The sequence below is a fragment of the Xiphophorus couchianus genome, chromosome 7, assembly GCF_001444195.1.
Source record: "Xiphophorus couchianus chromosome 7, X_couchianus-1.0, whole genome shotgun sequence".
Lineage (NCBI taxonomy): Eukaryota > Metazoa > Chordata > Actinopteri > Cyprinodontiformes > Poeciliidae > Xiphophorus > Xiphophorus couchianus.
This window is the reverse complement of record NC_040234.1, coordinates 4,711,830-4,735,925: the sequence shown is the minus strand read 5'-3', so window position 1 is coordinate 4,735,925 and position 24,096 is coordinate 4,711,830. Positions and strand designations below refer to the sequence as shown.

Below are 24,096 nucleotides of genomic sequence, written 5' to 3'. Positions count from 1 at the left end.
TTATGAATGCTCTCTGGGCTTGAGGCGGCATGACGTCTTATATGAAAGTCACCGGCCCGACTGACACACATATCCGGGACTGCCTCCAGGCGACCAAAGGCCACACCACGTGCTCGCAGATCTCCTCCATGAAGAGAAAAAGGAATGTGAGCCAAACCTGGAAGATCCTCCTTTTTCCCTTGAGGTGAGTCTGAAGGAACTGGAACACAATAAACTCTGACAATGGAGCCTGGAGATTTAAGCTACAACTGTGAAATCTGTCAAGGCACGAAAATGGACAACAAAACCTAAAAGTCTTTGAAGTATAATGGGTTTTCCAGCCACACAGTGCCATATTATAGCACAACAAACAAGCTGTCAATTTCAGTTGTTATAAAAATGCTGTATATATCAAATGTGACTTAAAAGACATTTTACTTTGTAATTTAACGCCTATAAACTGAACCTCTGTCTCTTTAAGAAGCTCCTGCTCTTTCGGACACTCCGCCCTCATGAAGTCATCCCAACATGGCTCCTCTGTTAACCTTTTAACAACGATTTCGCTCTTAAGCAGCTTCTATAATCAGCTCCAACAGGCGTATTCGCTAATTGCTGCTGGCTAGTCTGAAGGAGCTGAGTGGGGGAGAGCTGCTCTGTGACGAAGAAGCTTGGAAGCTGACTGCGTCCTCGAAGGCGAAGCTAGGTCCACCAAGGCGTTAAGCTGAATGGTTGCCGTGGAGATTACAGGATTTCTCAAAGAAATCAAAGCAACACACCAGGTTTGTTTTTGATGAGAGAATAACATTTTAACGTCACAAAAAACTTAATTTTACATAGTACTGCCCCTTTAAGTCAATTCATCTCTGATTTAAAGAGAATTATCAAACTGAGATTACACTTAGTGCCACTTTTCATAAACAAAACAATGAAAAAGAGGGTAGAATAAAGAGGGAAGGTTTTGGATGACCTTGTTTGCAGCGAAGCGTTCCACATTTGAAAAGCAAAGAAATATGGAAATAACTGACGGAGGAGGAGTGAAAACTGGAAGCAGGGAAATGAGCTCCCCAGGGGGCAGGAAGGTTGATTTGATCAGAAATAGGCTCCCAAACCACTGAGATATGGAGAGCAGAGGAACGAGGATGAAACAAACAGAAACACACTGACGAGGAAGACGATGTACAGCGGCTCACCCACAGGAAGCACACACACACACACACACACCCACACGCCCCCACACCTGAATACTCCAGATCCCCACACTCCAAAACCAGGCTTGGCTCAGCGCAACACACCTGTTTACCACCAAATTGGATTTGTCTGCTAGATCTTCCACGTCTCAACGGGATGAGGCTGAGAACACGCACACACACCCACACACACATCTGCTGCTGGTTGGGTTTGTGGAGACTCTGTCGACTTCTTTCATCTCGGGGATTTCTGCCACTCCTGAAAATACATTCCTAACCTTGAGGGGGCTTTGAATGTCAGGTCTTGATAATTAAAAAAAAAAAAACAAGGCTATTCTTGCTGCACATATATGAACTTAATATGCTTTAACTGCAAGATTATTTTCATAAACTCAACTGTGGCCAGGGAATAGTAATATTTTACATAACTAAGACAAATTCACACCTTCAAGGCAGATCGACTGACAAACCTACATGGCATTTTTGAACATTTTTTTGGTGTAGCTGCTCACTATTGCCTACCGGGCCGGTCCACAGACGTCAGCCCACATTTGGCCTACATTTTGGTGACTCTGCGGAACAACATCATCCCCCCTCAAAGTCTGGCACAAAACAGCAGTCAGACATCAGATAAGAAGCAAAGGGAGAAAAAACAACGACTCTAGTTTTTAAGGGACGGCGGTGGTTCGCGCTGTTACATACAAAACCCTCCATGTTAAATTTACATAAAACATGACAATTTTTCTGCCAATGGAAAATATTGATGATATGTTTTCATCGATATCAAGGAATTATATCTTGCTAATGAGTTACTTCTAAGTTAGTTTTGTCTTAATTCAAGTATACTAAGATATTTGAAGTATAATCTACACCAGAAATACTTAAAATTGTGTGTTTTTTGCAGTGCATGCTGTGACCAACAGCTGTAGTATGCTGACAACATGCTAGCCAATGCTAAAACCACAGACATACACGCATGGACGCCTCATGCTAAAACGAGGGTTCTAAAAGTAAGACGAAGGCAGGTTACTGTGGCAACCGGTGATGGTTTAAATTCACGCTGGCTCTTTCTGCAGTCAGGTTGCCCACTCAGCCGCGTTCATGAACTGTACGTCATGGGACGTGATGCAAACACTCAGTCTGCACCGTCGAAGTGTCGTTCCATGTCTCCTGTCAGGCATTTGAGGTGGCCGACATGGCGGGGGATCCCAGGAAACGCAGGCGTTTAATGGAAGTCATCTCCAAGCTTTACGCTGTTAGCAGGTTGAACTTCCGCCCACAAGAACATCGTATTCCGTGTTCTCATCCCAGCAGCTTGGCCAGGTATCCCACTGTCATGCTGACCTCATTGACAACAAAAGAAAAGAAACATTTCTTTGTTGGCATCAAGAATAAACACAGAATCCACCAAAACTGCAGCCAGTGAGCAAGAACTTGGGGTATATAATATAGACTTATTTTTATTTACTCCCATCATTCTCAGCACACATAAATCAGAGAGCAAGAAGGTACACCGCAAATAAAATCCTCCCGTTGTTTGTTCCCAGAGAGTGACATCAGCCAGCTTGGGTGGAGAACTATCATTTCATCATGCAGGTGAAAGGTGACAGTAATTGTGCCACAGTTCCATCCAAATATGTTTATAGTGAAAAGTTCATTCACTGAGCTCTCTCTGTCTGCAGAGGCAGGAGGGAAGGAAGGCAGAGCGGGAGACGGGGAGAAGAGGAGAGGAGAGGAGAGGAGAGGAGAGGAGAGGAGAGGAGAGGAGAGGAGAGGAGAGGAGAGGAGAGGAGAGGAGAGGAGAGGAGAGGAGAGGAGAGGAGAGGAGAGGAGAGCCAGCAGGCAAACAACTGAGAGTGGAGTGAGAGAAGAAATGAAGGAACAGAGAAATCATGGTGAGTTTGAGGCAGGCAGCGGAAAGGTAATGGCCAATAAAGACGACTGAAAAGGTAAAACGAGAGCCGTTAGCTGTGTTTCCATTTCCAGTGTTGGTAAATCCTTGTCTATATTCCTCTAATGTCAAAAAAACACAATTTTGCAATTGCGGTGTTCCCATTAAATAAGAAACAAAAATGAAAATCACATGTTGATACGTTTGTCCAGGTGCTTAAAGTCATTGCAGCGACAGAAACAGTTAGATGAAATATATTCATAATTCAGCGCTAATGGTGTTGCCGCTCATCATCCATCAGCCAATCAGAGGAGCCCTCAGCGTCTACATTCGGCTGTTGGAGAAACAAGCTCCTTAAATGCAGCGTTTTGGGGAAATTGTAGTCATGGATTCAACACCTTCAACTAATAACTTTTTATGGACTGTGTGACACTGTGACAGCTCTGGTGAAGCCAGCTGCACCTTGTTTGAAAAAAGCAAAAACAAACCATTATCCTCCTACCACTTCCTGTCGTCTTCTTTGTGGTTTCCACCAGTAGCAACATGTTTCTGTTGATCACAGACTGTTAGCCCACGGCTTCTTTCTGACAGCAGAGCCTGGTGTGGATTGCTCAGGTTTACAGTAAGTTGTTTCTCCACCATTAGCACACGGAGCAGCGCATGCATGTGATTGATTGACAGCGCTAAGACCCTCCTCCTGACTCTAATTAATTATCTTTGACCGGGCAGTGGTAGTCTTCTATAGATGACAATCGTAGAATTGGGAGGAGGTGGAGGAGTTTGATTTTTTTCATGGATTATCTGTCCTGTACCAAACTGTCACAGGATTGTGACAGATTTAAAAACATGAGAAAAATATTAATGAAAGTTACATACTACAGCTTTAAGCTGTAAATTAAATCAGGGAATCCACAAAAAACAACTTCACACCGAATTAGATTACCGGCTGATTGAACATCTTCACTTAAATTCTATTACCAACATAAAGTAGTTCATATTTTTAGAGTGTAGCCATTAGTGAACATTGCATTGACAATCCACTATACTTCAAATAAATAAAATTAAGTAAACAATTAAAATTGTAATATTTATTTCCCCCAAAGGCCTTTTTTATAGGGTGCTCTGAGTTATGGACTAAACATTTGTGCTTGTCCCTGATCTTCTCTGTTGTTTTGGTTGATGAAGATGAAGATGATTGCTCTGGGAACTACTGGCACAACAAATTTAGGAAGCCGTCAGTCTGACAACTTCATTAGAACCACCAGGCACCATCACTTACAAAGCATTAAAACAATAAAGTGACCAGAAGGCTTTAAATACACAAAAGTAGATAAACTGATGCAAGCCAGGACTCTGATCACTCTGCTGTGCAGTTCGTCAAGAGCAGAACGAATGAGTGATGTGGGAGAGATTAGCTCTGATCATGTGGACATTACACTGTCTGCTAGAAGGCATTATGGAGCATTCCACCGGGTCGTTGTCTGATCTTTTCATATTGCTTTTTCAGCCACCTGTTTCTAACAAAGGCAGACCGAGTCCCGCTTAACTCCTGTTATCTTGGGGGGGGGAACACACACAGTCCAATCAACCTGCAGGTAGCAGTAAAGATTAGAGCTTGAAATAAACAAATAAATCGCTCCCACAAGTCTGAACCGGAAGTGGCCCGCGCGATCTTGGTAGGCGTGCGCAGCGGATAGCGGACCCCTGGCTTCAAGATCAACAAAAAGAAAATATGTGGACACTCTTGACCACAAGACAAAGACACGTGGACAACATGGCTGCTGCCGGGATCGACCCGAATGAGACGGAGAAGGAAAATATGTCAGACAATGCAGACATGCTGCCTCTGATCTCCTTGTTAGCTACTTAGTGAACTTAAAGAGTGCGAACACCATGAAGGAGCTTCACTTGAAATCCACAGATGCATATCAATGTTTAAACGGATTTGTAAAGCACGTACAAACTATAACAAGGTTCTGGTGACTGGCAGAGGAAGTACACATAGTAACAAACACATTCAGTGTTACATTCAGGCTTAGCTAGCAGAGAAATCTACATTAGCTAAGCTAGTTTTGCCAGTTCAGCACTAGGTACTACAGTAAACATCACAGATATTTAACCGAGTAATAGTTGTAATGTACTTATATTGTTTATAAGTTAGTTAGGAATGAAGCGAGAGCTAGTGCTAAGCTTTTGGTTTGTTTATTCTTGTCATATCAACTCCATAGCAACTGTTTGTCAAGAATGCTGTCAGCTACGAAGCTCAAAGAAGTGTGAAATGTGAGAAATTGCTTTTAAATCATTTGTGATCATTAATTATCTAAATCTTTTAACTACATCCTTCAACCAAACTAATAAAATGAGATGGTAAACTGATCCATAAAACAAAACACATGGAGCTGTTCAGCACGTGAAAAGCCAGGCTTTTTTTCTACAGTAGCCTAAGCCATAAGGTAATTTTTCTAGTCAGACTAGAAGCCTGTTTAGCTTAGCATAGCTTAACTGTAAACAACTCCGTTTTAGCGCTCTACTGCTAACTCTTTTCAACTTACTTATCAGCCTAAAGTGAAAATTATTGAACCATGGTCGACTACGACAACTGTTTCATTGAGCCATTTTCTTCTTTATAAAGTATGAGAATGCTTATTATTATTATTATTATTATTATGAAATATCATATACATCAACCTCAGTAGGATGATGAAGGGAAATTAATCTCACGTATTTACATGAAAATGTTAATTAATATTTAATGTCCCATTTAAAAAAAAAGTAAACTTGAAACAATTAACAACAGCAACAGCAGTTTGGCTGTTGTAAATCAACAAAAGGTGAATTTCTGTTATCAACACTGAACAAACGAATTGGCGGCTCTGATTGGCCAGGCAGAGTGGCCAATCAGATTTCGAGGTAAGCCGGTTGGGAGTGAAATCAGCGAAGGAAATAATAATGAAGTTGTGTTGCACAACGAAACAACATCTGACAGGAGAACAACTGAACGTCAGATATTATGTCCAGGCCAAGGGAGGTAAGCAGGAGTGAAATCTGAAAAACTAAGCTTCTTGTACAAAAAATTCTACTACATTAAAAACACCAGAGAACAGTAGAATAAAATATTTATTCAAAGGAAACTCAACAAGAAGAATCCTGAATATGACAGGAAACAAAAATAAAACAGCAAAATTACAAGAAGTAATTAGATTTTAATACAGCAGCCGTGTCTCTGTGGTTTGAGGCCAACTGCACTTTCTAGCTGTGGGGGAAAAAAATAAAAATTGAAACAAGCAGCAGAAATTCGGGGAGAAATTATTTTAAACGAACTGTTAGTTTGGCTGACAGTTTCAATCAGAAAAAAGAAACAGGAACAGGCGTTGTGTTAAACGTGTTAGAGATCGTCATCCGAGCCGACGATCAATCTGACCTGATCAGCTGCACATTCAGCCAAACCTCTGAGAGGATTATGAGAGCGGCGGGGGTCGTCGAGCCAGGACGGGGAAATCGGGCTAACTGTGCGTAACGTTCTGACAGCGGGTGACGATAAACAGAAGGAGCCGAGCAGAACAGAAAGGAAAACAGACATGCTCAGTCAGATAATCGCCCGTGACAACAATGAAAAAGCACATTATGTCAAATTATGCACGTTATTTAGTTTTTTCAGTCAGACAGTAATTTTCACCTCTTAAACCTCCAAGGCAAAGAAAAAAACACACACAAGACTTAAATGTGTCTGACTGTGCGAAATCTCAGTGCTGTGCAAGACAAATATTAGAGATGCACCGATGGTGTCATGACTCTTATCACCACATTTTATCATTCTGTTGTGATGATACAACTGGAAAAAATGGCCTTCACAGCCACACAAACACAAATACGGCTCTGATGTCCTGCTTCAGGACACCAGTCACACAAACTATGTGATTAATGCCACTAAGCTGAACATAGAGACTTTATTTAATTAGGTTTTCAAATGTACTTATATTTATTGAAGCTCTACAGGGAAATAAAAGCAGAAAATAGTGAAAAATAACATCTGAGTCAGTTTCTTTTAACATTACCTGAAATTTATTGTGACAAAGATGAATAATTTTTTTTTTCTTACCGTGATAAGAAATGGTTCAAAATAAATGATAATTAATACGATAAATGCAAACCCATAGTAATCTGACTCACCAGTTTACTTAATCTGCAGATTAGTTTGTCTTCCTGTTCTTAATTGCCTTTCGACGCCTGCTGTGCCGATCAGACAGGTTGCCAATTGAAGCAGTGGTGAGCTTTTGATTTGACTGAACCGGCTTACACTTTGGCTCATACTTTGTTGTTTTGGACTATCTCTCATATGTGGCACGCTGAGTAACGACAGAAGGTCTTTGCACATTATAATGGAGGAATCCAGTTGTAAAATGAAGAAAATGAGTAAAATGTATTTATGCAGCATCTACTGCAGACATTAAAATCACACATGTAAGTAAAGTCAACATGACAGCTGGCTTCAATCTCCTTCTTAAAGGGGCAGTGTTATTTATTTGTAGTGCCACTTTATAGCACAATCAAGTAATTGTTACCTTTGGTTGCTCTATTTACCAAATATGACTTTGACTTTGTAATTTAACACCTTCAAATTGAGGCTCTGTCTTTTTAAGAAGCTCCTGCTCTTTCTGAAACTCCGCCTTCAGGAAGTCATCACATCATGGCTCCTCTATTAACCCTTTAACAACATTTTTACCAACGTTATACTGAGAAGTAGCTCCTATAATGAGCTCAGCAGAAGCTCAGGTCCACCAGGTGTTTGCTAATTGTTGCTGGCTAGTCTGAAGGAGCTGAGACCGGGAGTCGCCAGGAAGCCAGGTCCACCCAGGAATTTTCTACAGCTGAGTGGTTGCCATGGGAGATAAAAGTATTTCTTAAACATGCGTGAAAGAATGAAGGCAACACACCAGGAAGGTTTTTGATGAGGAATGTGAAGCTCCAAAAAGTTGATTTTACATAATACTGCTCCGTTAAAAAGTTTCCATTGCAAGAGAAAAGAGAACCTGGCCATGTAAAAAAAAAAAAGACTCCTACAATAACCACACTGTCCATTCATAAATATTCCAGTTTTACTGCTTTTGGCCAAAGATTCAGAGGGTTTTTAAGATGGTATTAAAAGCAAAAACTTTATGTCTCTGAATATCTCACGTATATTTGCTGCATTTCTGCCCAACTCTCGGTGAAATATATTCAGCTTGAGATTTGTTACAATAGCTAAACTTTAAGGTAAAAACCTGCGTGGGACGAAGTGAGGCAGGCCAGATATGTATGCAACATTAAAATTGCATACAGGGCTTTTATGCTTATTACACTCTAAATCTTGAAAGGAAAGATAAAGGTGCCACAAATTTAGCAACACTGCATTCCAATGCGCAATAAAAATGGATTCTGTTAGCGCAGAGCGAGGCTCAGATCCTGTCTTTTGATTATGCGTCTGCAATCACTGCCTTTCACCTTCGATCCTTTCCTGAAACCATGTCACAATTCTGGACACAAACATCAAGGAGAACAAAAGACTTACGGTACAAAAATCAACACTGATTTGGGATTTATTGAAGGGGGGAGATCTGAGTTACAATGAGTTTTTCACATGACATTTTATTGCGGAGGGCTTATTGTTCTGATAGGCAGCGAATTAAAGTCTGACTGATGCTCTGGACAAGCAGATGTGGGTTTTACTGAACTTTTGTGCTTCAATCCGACAAGAAGACTCCCCTTCTCCTCCCTCCTTCCCTCGCCGCTCGGATTAATGTCGCCTTTTGGAAACTTTCTCAGCGGAGAACTTTTCAGAGTTTCCAGCTCGCCACAAAACAGATGTCAGGAAATTGGGAATCATCTCCTAATCGGGACTCGTCTACCTCTTCAGCCGACGCTGAAGAGGCAGATAACAAGGAATGAAAAATAAAAACGTATTGCCGTTACTGACTCACTGCTATAAGGTGACTTTTTGTAATGAAAACAGCGAGAAGGCCATCATCAGACCCATCGTCGCCACGCCGACCACAGCATTGATCCGTCGGTACGTCTGAGTCAGAAAGACTTTCTGTAACATCTTTGTTGTGTTTCTCCTCAGCTGTCCTGTTGTTGTCCTTCTCATTTCTGTCGCCTCGTCTCAGTTTTGCTTTCATCTTCGGTTTTCAGCGTGAAGCTTAACTTTTACATCTCGGCTCTGACCCTGAGCAGACGTAGCGGTGAAGTTAAGAGGACGTTTTCACTGATGTGCTGCGTACTAAACCGCAAAAAACACAAAAGTGATTTTGCGTTTAGTTTCTACTGCGAATATCTTAGTACACTGCAAATGAGACAAAAAGAACTTACAAGGAACTTTTCAGCAAGAAATAGGAGCTTCTATGGAATAAATAATTCTTCAATATTAATGAAAAAACCACTAGCTCAATTGGCAGGTTATTCTCCTTATAACAAGAGCCACCAAACTAACTACCAGAAAACTGCAAACAAGCTGAAACACTGAGTTCTGTCCTAAAAGCTGACCTAAACTCACCTGTTTAAAGGTGATTTGGATAATAAATGGAATATTGACCGATACATTGGACGTGTATCGATGATTTTGATGATGCTCCCATCAAAATGTTATGTTTGTTACTGGTTTCTCAACTGTCGACCATGTGCTGTTTTTGACTTTTTATTGTTGTTTTAATCATGTAAAGCACTTTGAGCGTCCAAGTAAACTTGATTGATTGATTGATTGATTTTTTCCCCCCATGTTACAAGTGAAATACTTCTATGGAACGTTTTCACCAATATTAAGGATTATTGACTCAAACAAACTCTTGCATATTGCTGGAAAAATACTTTGGTCGTATTTCAAAGGTGCTAGAAACAGAAACTAGACCAAAAATACTTGGTAGGGTTTTGTGTGTTTGCAGGGCACCAGGCTCCACTCTGAGTTACGTCACACACCAAGCTGGCGTGCGGGGGTGGGCGTGTGTGTGTGTGTGTGTGTGTGTGTATGCAGAATTACCAGAGTCAGAGTTGGATCATGTCAAATATAATTAGGTTCCAACTTTTAGTCTCGTGGTTGTCAAATTGTCGGTACCGTTTAGGTTTTCTCCTTTTTCTCAAAACGCCTTTGAGATCACGCCGTTCGCTCAGAGCTCCAGCTGAAGTGACGCAAACATCGACTCTAATCAAAACTGACAAACTTGGTCGGCTGCGGTTCCTCAGAGCCCAGGAGGTTTTTAACAATCTTGAGGATTTCAAGATTGGGGATTAGCTGGGTGGGTGGCTGGAAGCTTCAAAGAGGTTTTTTTTTGAGAACGAGAAAAAGAAGAACAAAACCTGGAGACATTTTGTTTTTCCTCCTGTGTTTTTCCCACCAGGTGAAAGTTGTTTTCACTCTCAACAGCAGGTCAGCTGGAGACGCCGTTGCGTCTTTTTCTCTTTCGAAGAAGTAAGACTCCCAAGCCTCTTATATTATTTTTCCCTCCGCTGTGGCGCACGGAGCTAAAGTAATAACTGCTCCACCTCCAGGTTTCAGGTTCAGCTATGAATGGACACTAAAAGAATCATCTTATCATATTAAACTCCTTTCTCTATTGATTTTAGGTTTTAAAAAATGACATTATTGGGTTTCATTGTGTTACACAGCGTTCTGATGTAGTTCATTTAAATGGACATGAAGGAATAAAGATTGAACTCATATTTTATAGAGACAAATCAGCCGGTGGGACCTGGAAGTAAACAGACGGTTCATTATCCCAGGACATGTTTTACTGCAAACCGTGAGATCAGAGCGTGGATGAATTCAAACGCCACTAGTCAAAAAAAAAAGGAAACGCTCGTTTACATTTAAAATAAACTACTAACATCTGATCCTGATTTTCTTCTTTTAAAAAAAATAAAAATGAAGCAATGCAGGGTAACAAAACAACTAATTGCACTTTCAGTCTTCCTGTGAGCTGATTTACATCCAGTCGCTCTCAGTGTTTGATGTGTGTAGATGTTCTCTAGCGACAGGTCAGAGTACAGCTGCTATGTGAGCCAGTCGTCTATTTTCTGGCATTAAACATGGTGCAGAGCTCACTCTCTGTCTCTCTCTGTCGGGTTTGCGGTCACATCAGGATGCGCGGCCCTCCTCTTCCTCCTCCTCCTCCTCTTCCTCCTCCTCCTGGGACTCAGAGGCCAGATGGGAGCGATAATCCATGCAGCATGTTCTGGTCCCGCCCCGGGCTGCTTCGGATCTGTACAGGGATCCACTCAGCAGGCTGGACGAATTTCAGACTCATTGGGTTTTAACAACAACACGAGCGTCTTGTTATTATTATTATTATTAGTATCACCTATTTCTTGTTATTATTCGTTAAGCGCAGCCTTAACTGGAGCAGAGCATAAAGTGGTGAGGCAGAAACACAACCTGGAGGTCCGATGGCTTTCAGAATTCTGTTTCATCTTTAGTCTTTATGTCCCAACATGGAAGTCAAGTAAAACGGTTAGAAATCGCTTGGAATAGTTGAACCAGCGGAGGAGGAAAGCTTCGGAGAAACAAAATGCATCCAAACGTGTGACATGGTGTTCTGAAATCAAACCTGTTTTGATCAGATCAAGTTTCTTTCGAAAAAAAAAGAAAGAAATTATGAGAAAACTACACTGAAGACCAAACATTTGTGGTGATCCAGTGATGTGGTTCAGGTGTGCTAAACCAGGAAGCTACATAAAAGCTGCAGGATATCAAACCTGCAGCCCTGGATTCTAAAGACCTCACAGTGGCTGCGTTTCCATTACAAATATGCGCAAAACTTTGTTGATATTCTTCTAAAGTTGAAAAAAACCAAAAAACACAATCTTGCAATTGTTGTGTTTTCACTAACTAAGACATGAAACTAAAGTCACACATGACTAAGCTTGTACATCAACAAACCATCATCCTCCTACCGCTTCCTGTCATCTTATTTAGCGTTTCCACCAGTAGCAGCATCCAGCTGTTGATCATGTGAGTAAAGAAAAGTGTTTCCATTTCAGTTTTGAAAGAATGCATCTATTTTAGTGTGGCAGAAAATCACCTCATTGTAGCGGAAAAACATGTTTTTCTGTTTATTTTCGAAACTGCCGTGTATCCGTTAAGCAAATTTATTGTCGTAATTTCAATTTGCCCATTTCTGTTAGTGGAAATGCTTATTCATTTAGTCTAATTATATTGTATTAGGTAATATTAAGTAAATACAGTATTAAGTAAAAACTGTATTATCGCACAACTTATGAATAACAGATTTTAAATTGATCCATGAATATTTTTGTTACTTTTTTTAGTTGTGCTACTGCAAGTCTTCTGATAGATTCCACTGGGATGACGCACCATGTCATGGAAAACTGGTTTCTTTAAGGTGACAATGAGCTCTCTGTAAATCAGCCGCCTTCACCGTCACCAAATCCTAATCCGGCGCCTTAGGGGATGCCGTGGAATAGCAGATTAGCATCATGGATACGCAGCCACTGAATCTGCAGGAATATTGAGATGCGACGTTGCTGCCAACATGGAGCGAAGTATCAGCGGAACGTTTCTGGGACCTTGTAGAATCTGTGCTGAGAAGAATTAGTCTGAAGCTAAAGGAAAAGGGGGATCCAGCCTGGTTTTAGCCAGGTGTGTCCCTGATAAGGTGGCTGGTGAGTTTATGTTCATGCAGAAATGGTGCAGAGGAATGATAACACTCTAAAACGTTAGCTCGGTTTAGCTGCAAGCGTGGTGCGACGACATGGTGAGGAGTTCTGGCTCTGAACCGGAGGAGCTGTGGAACAGAGAGCAGAGTTTTCTCTGACATTATTTAGAGCGTATTAATATATAAAAATCTTTTTGTCGTTAAAGCTGAACAATGTATTTTTTATAAAACGTATTGTTGTACATTTTTGTTGAAATTGCTCCTAAGTTGTGATAGTTTATTACACAGATAATATGTGAAACAAAAATTAAACTTCTTGTAGTTCTAACCAGAAACAACCAATCAGAGCCAGAAGGAGGGACTTAGCGCTTTCTTGCTCTCTGCTATGCTGCGGCGCCTCTTGTGAATTTGAGGCTAGCTAGCATAGCCACCGATGACGATGGAAAAACTGTTTCCTTGTACATGATGTTGATTGACAGCGCTAAGCCCCTCCTCCTGCCTCTGATTAGTTGCTGTTGACGGTGCATTTCTTCAGACCGGCAATAGTAACTCAGGGAGGAAGTGGAGGAGATTTATCTTTTCACCGATTATCTGTCTCATAGCAAAGTGTCACAACACAGTGACAGTTTTAACAAGTAAACAAAAAAACATATTCTTTACAAAAAGTTACATATTGCAACTTTAAAGGAAGGATTCCAAATCCTAATATATAAAAATCCTAACAGCTCTGAGAGAGAGAAAAAAGCTAAACACATTTTTTTTAAAAAACCATCCAGCTTCTGTATCCATGCCGTAGATTTTCCTTTTTCTTTTCAAACTCATTTAAATGTTAGGATTTGATCTGTTGTCGTGAGACACCTCAGCATGCCGATGTCAGCGTCACTGAGGTGTGATGTAAGCGTTACGCTGCAGGCGCTCGTGACGTGTCAAGAAGTCATCTCGGTGCTGATTTCCAATCAACTTCTGCTTTTAGTGACAACATGTCCAAGACGATGCAGGGATGCTGTAACATTTCTGGGTATTTCGAAACAAAACGGCTCAAACTGTGGAGCACAAATATGTAGAGCCACTGTACATACAGCAGGAAACAAGGAATTTCTGCAAAAGATAAATAAATAAATAAAAAATGGACATCTCAAGCATTTTCTAGAAAAAAACATGGAAGTTTCTGAGTTTGAAAAGTTGAAAATTTGCTGGAAGGAAAAAAAAAAGTCTTTTGAAAGTTTCGACAGTCAAAAATATTTGACTTTTGAAGCTCAGAAGTTTCCATTTCTTTTTCAAGAACATTTCTGAAATTAACCGCAGTTTTTTTGGTAGAAATTTACTCCATTTTTCTACCTACAGTGACCCTCATGTTGCTGTTGTTCAAAAACCCTCAGGCTGCTTCACTCTGAATTCGGTGTTCCTGGTTAATCCGCTGCTGCTTCAACCTTCCACTGAGGCGAACCGAGCCAAGGAAAAGGCAGACGTCTTAGGATCATGTCATCGTTGAAATCTCAGACTTTTGATCTGAACGTAACATCTGCTATAAGCCCCTCTAGAGGCAATTTGCGACACACTATGATTCGCCACATTTAGCGTCTTGCTTCTGGTTTCTGTGGTCGCCTGTGGCTCTGCAGGGCGGCGCTGAGCGATGACACGGCACAGAGAGCAAGAGGCAAACTGAAAGCAGTCGACTACTTTTAGCAAACAATTTCAAGCTGCTCTGTAAATAGGAGGGTTTTTTTTTTTCTTCATAAAGACAAAGAAAAATTAACCTTCAAAATATCAGTCCTTATTTCTATCCAAGTTTTATCACAAAGAGACAGACAACCATGGACGTCTGCAGCCTCCACTTAGACAAGGTTACATGTTTATTGAGACGTATGATGGAGCATTAGGTTCGTTGAAGATGGAAAATGTTCTCAGAAATTTTATAGAAAAAACAAGGACTTTTCTGAAATTGAAAAGTTGAGAATTTGCTGGAAAGAAAACTTTTAGATCAATCGAAAGGTCACAAATTTGCTAGGAAAAAAAGGCGAAAGTTTGAGTTTCAAAAGTCGCAATTTTGCGAGACAAATTTTTGACTTTTGACTTGAATTCATTTTTTATTTTTCCTGAGTTTTTTTTTTTTCTGGAAAACTTTTGACTTTTCAAAACTCAGAAGTTTCCTTTTTATTGTTGGAACATTTCTGAGTTCAATTACAAAATTTCAATGTCTTTTCTAGCAAATTTCAGCTTTTCAAACTCAGAGATTTTCTTGTTTCTCCTAAAAAAAAAAAAATAATAATTATTCTGAGCTTAATTTAAAAAATTTCAAATCAAAAATGTAAAACATTTTAAATTAAACTCCCTTTAAATTACTCTTTTTATTTCACCATGTCCAATGGCCCTATTACATCACCATAGTGATACTTCACCCAGGAAGTGAAAAAAAAAGCCTCAGTAAGATTTTAATATGAGTCGCTGTGAAACATCAGTGCAAACCAACAAAACCCTGAAGGAACATTAAAGCAGTTTTTAACGTCCTAAAGGTTATAAATCGCTGCTTATTGAAAGCGGTTCATGGAATAATTAAGCACCACCATGAAATACTGAAAACATGAAGCTGTTAATGAGAAAACCATCCTCAGTGTTAGTTATTAGGTCACATGGTTTGAATGTTGGATCATTGCACCACCCAGCTTTTATATCAGATTATCTGCTATCGAACCTGTAAAAAGATATTTGATTTCCAATCTGAAGAATAAAATGTGCCAAAGTTGTTTTATCGTGAAACTTAAACTGATGTAACAGAAAATCCTCTTGATTTTTTTTCTAAGGATTTTTGTAATAAATCCTTCATGCCACGTCTATATTTCTGAGTAATTAGCAAGTCAAGGTAAAGAAAAATTGATAACTTTTTGGCTTCACATTGTGTTTGTATGTCGTGTTCGCTTCAGAAATTCCAGCACACTGCTTTACGCTGAGCGCCCGTCTGCTTTTTATCTAAAATAAATAAATAAATAAATACTCCTGGTCCTAATTTGACTCAGATTCCAATCAATGCTAAACGCTGCAGAAGTTCATGAGCTGCACTGATTATTAACTCATTAATGAAATTCAATTAAAGGAGAATAACACGAATGGGGCTAAAATCACTCCATAGTTGTTTGTTTATTCATCTGTAATCAAATGTCATGTTTTAATTTACGGATGCAAGAAGGTGAAATGATCCTGGAGGAGCAACGCCGTGGTCATATTTTTCTTTCTTTTTTTTTTTGTTTTGCTGTCCACGAGATAAAAAACTTTTAGATGACTCAACTTGTATCTTAGAAGGGATTTTATGTACTATGCCACGATGTACATTAAGATAAATAAGTACGGTAAATTTCATAAACATAAAAACTACAGTGTTGAAAACACTAAAAGTAACAAATCCTTTTTTTTTTATTTCTTTGTTTTCCTTGATCCATTTTTGCTTTGAAATATGAAGTAATTATATCTTTATTATTTTCTTCTCAAAATCTTTGAGAAGAAAGTAACATTTGACCACTGATAATGTTTGGTTTTCTAATTTTGATGATGTGGAGAAAAAAAAACTGTATAGTTTTTATTTGTTTAAAGGGGCAGAATTATGCACGTAGAGCCATTTTAGAGCACAATCAAGTAACTGCATAACTTTCAGTTGTGATAAAAATGTTATATTTATCAAATTTGACTTAAAAGAAATTGGACTTTGCAATTTAACATCTTAAAATTGGGCCTCTGTCTCTTTAAGAAACTCCTGCTCTTTCTAAAGCTCCGCCTTCAGGAAGTCATCACAACATCTATTAACCCTTTATCGGCGTTGCACTGACAAGTAGCTCCTATAATGAGCTCAGCAGATGCTCGGCTCCACCAAGTGTTTGCTAATTGATGATGGCTAGTCTGAAGGAGCTGAGTGGGGGAGGGAGGAAGAGTGGTAGCTTGGAAACAGCAGCTGCGAGGAGGTGGGGCTACATCCACCCAGGCGTTTTGCACATCTGAATGGTTGCCACGGGAGATTAAAGGACTTGTCCAACACTCCATGCATGTTTTTAACGGGGGAGTAACATAACATAACGTCAAATTCACAAACTCAAAAATTCAAAAATTTACATAATAAATGTAGAATTTAGGTCAATTCAGCAGACTCTTTCTGTATTGGATTGGTACTGGCTGACACCAAACCCCAGATGTAGGCATTGATATCTCTACCTTAGATCAAGCTGTAAGTTTTTCTGGTTGTGTTTCTCTATTGGACAAGTGATGAACTGATGATTCATCCATAACAAGATGTTCTAACTCAAGCGTCTCATGGCCATTAAGGAAAAGAAAGGATTGGAAAGACGAGTTGATTTGTAGATGCTACAAAATGTTCGTTGGTCTACTCCGGCTGCCTAAACGCATCTCAACATGTAGGAAGGCGCCTTCAGTTCCCGAATCTCCATCATCCAGTCTATCTATGCTTGTGTTTTGCCTTTTTTTTTTTTATTTCCCTTCTCCTTCCCGTTAACATCTCTCATTGTCTCACATCTGGCCAGCAGAGCCTGATGATGGCTGTTGCCCTTTTTGTTGGCCTCCGCTTCATTTTGTTCCGCCTGGCTGTGCGAGGAGCGGAGGAGAGGGACGAGCCTAGCGCCTGCCTGCTGCTGTCGCCGTTTTATATATATATATATATTATTTTTTTTGTCCCCGAGCCTCTCAGCGGCTCGGGGAATCATAAAAATCAGAATCTCCTCCATCTCACCCAGTTTCTCACAAATGGATGAGCACAACACAGGGATTTCTCCCCACCCTCTCCCCACTCGGGAGACTTTACTATCTCACCTCCTATGTGTCACTTTCTTGCTCATATTCCCCTCCTCCTCCCAACACCGCCGATATCAAAAGGAGGAATTAGAGTTTATTTTTTTCTTGCTGCAGGCGATCCGCTGCTACGTCAAGGCGATCCCTAACCGAGCGTCCAAGAAGCGTTTCTGTTGTTGTGTAACCCTCGTTACAGCCGCCCTACTTGTCGGGGTAAAATGCGGGTTAAAATAATCAAAGCCCGAGTCTTTATCTTTACTGGAGAAAAGACTCTGGAGCGACAAAAAAACCCCCCAAAAAAACCCGTTTCCTCAGCCATGTTTTAATCTGTTTAGCCTTTTCCAGCCTCGGTCGTTTTGTTCGGGTTCCCGCTTTTGATTCACGCCGTTTCTTTTTTTTTTTCAGCGCCGCCGGCACTTCCGTCGAGACGGCTTGTGCTTCCGACACTCCTTAAGTCATCAGGTGTTGCAGGAAGATAGAATAGAAACAGCATGACGACGGAGCGCGGAGCACGCAGGGGTTTCAGATCCCCTGGGAGAAGATCAGAAGTGGGGCCGTATTTAGGCGCTCGGCTGGAAAACAGACACTTTAAATATTCTTTGGCGTCGTTATGAACCGAGATCCCGGAGGCAAGAGAGAACTCCCTGGAGTGTCTCCATCTTAGCAATGAACCTCGGGATGAAGCCTTGGTTAACCCCTGCTGCTGTTATTCTGTGCTGAACACGTTCATCCAGCAGCCAGTTTGAGCACATAATGTCCAGATGTTTTTATGACTGGATGTTTATGTGGCCAAGGAAACAACATCAAAGTTTTACTTTTGTTGTTTTCATTCATTTAAAAATGATCTTTAAAGAGACATCATTACATACTTTACAGCTATATAGTAGCAATCTAAAGCAACTGTGTTACCTCCAGTTGTTATCAAAATGCTATTTACAATAAATAAAAGATATTCAACTTCATAATTTAACGCCTTAAACTTGGGCCTCTGTATGTTTCTGAAACTCCGCCTTCAAGTCATCACAACATGGCTCCTCTATTAACCCTTTAGCAACGTTTAACCAACGTTTCACTGAGACGTAGCTCCTATAACGAGCTCAGCAGAAGCTCAGTTCCACCAGGTGTTTGCTAATTGCTGCTGGCTAGTCTGAAGGAGCAGAGTGGGGCAGTGGTGGCGTAGGGCTGCTCTGTGAGGCGGAGGCTCGGAAGATTGGAAACTGCAGCGCAGAGGAGGAGCTTCGTCCTTGAAGGCGGGCCTAGGTCCACCCAAGGGTGTTGCGCAGCTCAATGGTTGCCATGGAGATTAAAGGATTTCTCAAGCATGCATGAAAGAATCAAAGCAACACAGCAGCTATGTTTTAGTTGAGTTGAATAATACTAACTAAAACATAGTGTTAGATTTTTTTAATTTAACATCCAAATTGACACATGACCTGTTTTCATACATTGTGAGATGTTACGATGTTTTCTGCTTCGATGACCTATAAGATGTAAGTATGTATGTGTGTGTGTGTGTGTGACCTCATAGTGGATGTCTAAGCCTCTTCTCATTGCAGTCACAATCTTAGGAGATAAAGGAGAAACGACTCCCTAACTGCTGCCTGTTGTGCCTTATTTTACTTTCTTTTTTTTTTTAGGTCTTTTGCTTGATGATGCAATGTAAACAGTCGATATTCACTTAAATGAGGTAATAGAAAAATGAAAAAAAATGAAAAACCCATTAAGACAGCGGCAACAGGAAGATATCATATAAAACAGGCCGGGGGAATGGAGACGAGGAACGCTGCAGTCATTACTGCTCTCTGAATGACATCGACAGAGATTGTGTGAAATGACAATAAAATCATTATCCTGCTGCTGAAACAGCCTCTCTGTCTTCTGCTTTCAATCTTTTGCTGGAAGTAAGAAATCTGCTGCAGGGATTTGAGCACATTCAGCTGTCGCCTGGTGTCAGCGAAGGGAGTCGGTGACACTCTGGTTAGCCGATAAGGTCTGTTCAGTCAGAGTGAGGTTTCTGAAGGGGTCGAGTGTCTTCAGAGGTCCAAGTTTGATCTCATTAGTAGTTTTGTTTTTTTGGGTTTTTTTATGGTGATGCAATAAAGCTTTAGTCAAGTGAAAAAGAAAACAAATTAGGGGCACCTTGTGTTTTTCTAACATACATATGTTTAAATGTGTGAATGTGTAACTGGTCTTCACAATACAACAAAATGTAACAACTAGAAAATAAAAAAAAAATGTTTTGCAAATTCATTATTGACATAATCATAATGTTGCCAAATTTTTTAACTCCTCGTCTGCCACCCCCAGAACAATGTGTGATACTACACATGTTGGTATTGATCCGACACCAGGTCAATACAGACGCAATATCACCGATACTTTTTGTTATTTAAGCTTCATGTGCTCAGGAGTTTTTGCGTGTTTTTTTTCTCTTTTCTGTCAAGAATTTGGACAAGTTTAGCACACAATACTTTAATCACATATTCGTATAATAAAGAGAAATAATAGAAAACGAATCAAATTTGTGTGCAATTTTTCTTAAGTAAGCCACGTGTGAGGTGTGATATATTGAGAGCAAATCAAAACAAAGTCTTTTCTGTGGTTGGGAAATTCCGAAACAAAAAGAAAATTAACTTTCAAGAGGCAATCTGCAAATACAGTATACATATTCACATTAGTGTCGATCCAATAATGATACCGATTTAATATCGATATGATCGATATTTTCAATTGACCCGCCCTCCTCTACCATAACAACACCAGCGCCTCATGACAGCTCCACACTCTCTCCTCTCCACCGCTCCTTTCACTAGGCGCTGCTCTGTGGGGTTGCCATGGCGCTGCTCTGTGGGGTTGCCATGGCGCTGCGGCCCAGGAAGAGCCTCAAAATCATTTTACTGTTGTAGACAAAACAACGTTCAGTCGCAGCTATTCACGACTAAACTCCTATGAACAACAAAAGAATATTTTTGCCTTTTTTATCCTATTTTAATAAACTGACCGTCCTAAAAAAAATTAAAACCCATTTAGTAACTCAGTTTTTTGTTTTAAACGATCAATTCGTCACTAATTCACAGCAACCCTGTAATTAATCGGGTTAAAAGTTTGAATTGTTAGAGAGCCCTAATAATTTTGGGACGACTGTGTGCAAAGTAGAGAACAGCAGAGTTTTCCAGCTCAGTGTAAAATTGGTCAAAATACAATCTAGTGGAAAACATTCAAGAAAAGGCTCAAGTTTACACAGCAAAATATTTTTGCTCATTTAGAATTTTTTTGTGAGCTTTGCTAACTAACAGAATGTATGTTTTTTATTTTTTTTGGCACATTCAAGTTACATAACAGCACCAGCCTCCACAACTAAACTGGTAAAAAAAAAAGAAAAAAAGCTGATGTACAATATATGAAAAAAAACTTTTCAACGTAACTACATTCAAGAACCTTTTCAGCACCAATAACGCCGCAAACATTCCAAATGGAGGATTCCGATTCATATTTTTAGTTTGTTGACTGAAGACGGCTCAAAATCTGTCAAGTGATGCTGGAAAGACTCAGCAGAGCAGCAGATTAAAGTCTGTCCTGGGATTTCAAGGTCACAGATGGTGTGAGTGGAAGCAGCAAATCATGGAGGATTTTGAGCTTTCTTTACATTCTTTTATATATATATATATATAAATATATATATATATATATATATATATTCTCTCACTCCATGATTCCTTTTTGTTTTATTCTGAAGGACTGACACATGCGTGAGGTTGTTGAAGAGTTTCCGAGGAGGCGGCGATCAGAGGCGTGTTGTTAAAGAGGCCTTGGTTTTCCTGCAGAGTCACGTCTTTCATGGAACCCAGTTGGGTTGGTGAGAAACGTCAAACAGCTGACATTGGCCTCAGGCTGTCTGTGGCTGGAAGTGACAAAATACACAACATTTTCACAGAGAATTAATCTGACATCTGCTGCATTCCATGGATGCTGCGCCTTCTACTTTTTTTAATTCTTTGGTTTAACCTTTAAAGCCTCGGTCGTCGTTCATTAGATAACTGGACCTAGAACAGATAAAACCGGTTGGGCAAGAAGAAAATTGTCAGCTCATAATCAAATGAATCATAGGTTTGCTGTGAATTACACACATTTAATTACAATTAATAGTTTAAAAAAAAATGAAAATGAGTTACTATATTAGTTCTACACGTTTTTATTAGGGCTGTTAATTGATTAAAACGGGCAAAATATGAAATTGTTTCTCATGTCTGATGCTTTTGTATCTAACAGTGTTTGTGTTTTTTATTTTTTGTTGCGTCAGCTGTGAATCGCTGCATGTGAAATGAGGTTTTGCTGCGTCGTTTTGTCTACAACAGTAAAATAATTTCGGGGTTCTTATGCTCTCAAGAGTTGCAGCACCATGGCAACGCCGCAGAGCAGAGCCAAGTGGGAGGAGACATGGAGAGGAGAGAGAGAGTGGAGATGTTTTTAGAGATTACGCTTTGGATGAAATGGCAAATTAGCTCCATAGAGAAACAGCTGAGGCAGAGATTAGAGTTACGGTCCAACTGCAGCACAGAAGTCCAAAAAGTACGGAAGTGTTGTGGTTCGGGGTCCTTTGGTTCTTCTTTGTGGGTTTTTCTGTGCATACACTCACCTTTTACGACAGATGGCGCCATACTCACCCGACTGGAGTGTGTGTGTGTGGACCGTCATCAAGCACACCTGAACCTGATCAACTCATCAGCGGCGTGTACTAAAGGAGGCCCCTGTCAGTCCTTCAGCGCCCGAGTGTTAGCCAGTAACGGTACCTCTGAGCCTCCTAGAACTAGCCTCTGATCCTTCCTCATTGATCTGAATCCTCTAGTGACTTTTCCTGTTGTTTTTGCCTTCAGGTTTTTCCCCTGAAGCCCTTACAGATCCTGTCTGCTCCTCTGATCGAGATTCCCCTCGTGACGCCGTGGGTCCTACCCACTGGTTGCCCGAGTTCCCAGACTCACCTCCTCAGTCTGACTACAAGTTCCCCCCGGATTCCACGACTGGCAGTTGCACCGCTCCTTTGTCCCCGCCGAGCCCGAACCTACCTGTCCGCCCTCCGACGCAATCCTCTGTATTCCTCCTGGACACCAGCCATCAAGCACCGGACCACCTGGACCACTTAAGAGACAAAGACTCCGAACCTTCCAGTAAACCCTCCTGGATCTCGTACCATCGAACCACAAGTAAGCTCCGTTTACTCTGTGACTTTCCCGTTTCCGACAACCCTGAACTCACCATTCTGCTCTGCCTCTTTAGAAAGCCGATCGCTCCGTGAACCCGTTTCCTCCCTGGACCAGAACAGAGCTTCCACTACCTTCGCTTGCCGTTTTACAATAAACCAATTACCGTACATACCTCTCCTGAATTGTGTTCTGCATGTGGGTCTGAAAATAGTAAATCCATCATGACAGGAAGTTGTATTAAACGCACATTTTTTTTTAAAAATAACTGCGTTAGAATAACGTGAACTAACACGCTAATTTTGCGAACATGTTTTTGTTTCCATGTACTGTCAACTTTTCTCAAAGTTCAGTCCTTTCTGGATTTCACTTCCTGTAATCTCTCATCTGAGCCACGATTCTCTCTGCACGCAGCTCTCAGATGTTCTTCCCCCATCACCAGTCTGTCGTAGAGAGAATCCCTTTTTGGGAGCTCCTCAGTGAACGTCTGGACACAAAGCATCAGTCAAAACACATGATTAAAAAAAATACACAATCCACCAGCCTTATAACGTCTTGACACCAGGATTTCCAAGAAATGTATGTGGGTTTCGCATGAATCGGCTTCTTCAATTTCGCTGCGATACAGACTGCTACAGGAGATCCGTCCTGCCCACAGCCGTCACCGGCTACAACAAAGTTTCAATTAAAAGAGTTGCATTAGCTTCTGAATTGAATCTACAAAAACAATCTTTTACACATTTAAAGACTAACTTCTCAGATCTTTATTTTCACTTTCATGGCTCACCAAGGCCATTGGCAATCCTTCTCTACCATCAATGTTTGATCCTCCTGGGAACACGAAGCATTTGCCGCATACAGAATCTCATGTGGAGGCATGACTTCCTCTCCCTGACTTTCTAGACCTTGTTCTCTCTATACTTCTAATTACATCATTAATGGAAGAAACCTTCCGTTAATGATGTAATTAGTGACCGTTTTTTCACAGATGAACATCAGAGAAAACTACAGAGATAAGTAAAGACATTAAACAACAATTTTTTGGGGGGAGGAAAATGTATAATAGCTGTACGTCAAAGCAATTATTCTATGATTCCATCTACTTTCTAATGCTCAACGTAATCAGCAAAAGAAAACAGAAAGCAATGCAAAAACTGATTTTGCAAGTTCTTTGTTTTTCTCTTTATTCAGGAGGTAAAACTTGTCTGAACAAGGTGCCGGTTCTAAAGCAAGCACTCCTGTTAAAATGTGTTTGGTTCCAGAGCGAAACGTTGCAGGATCAACAAAAGACAGTGAATAATCCGTCAGGGTGAGCCTCATCCTGTACAGCTGTCTGTCCAAAGAATGAGGACAAATCTCTGAAGCTTTCACAACAGATGGTAGTTTCCTTCCTGTCTAATATTTCTGAAACC

General features: G+C 40.5%; 1 protein-coding gene across 1 annotated transcript in view; it reads right to left on the bottom strand.

Moving 5' to 3' along the window:
• htr2aa (5-hydroxytryptamine (serotonin) receptor 2A, genome duplicate a) overlaps positions 1 to 24,096 on the bottom strand; it is a 75,779-nt gene that overhangs the window by 33,303 nt on the left and 18,380 nt on the right. The gene's annotated exons all lie outside the window — the stretch shown is intronic.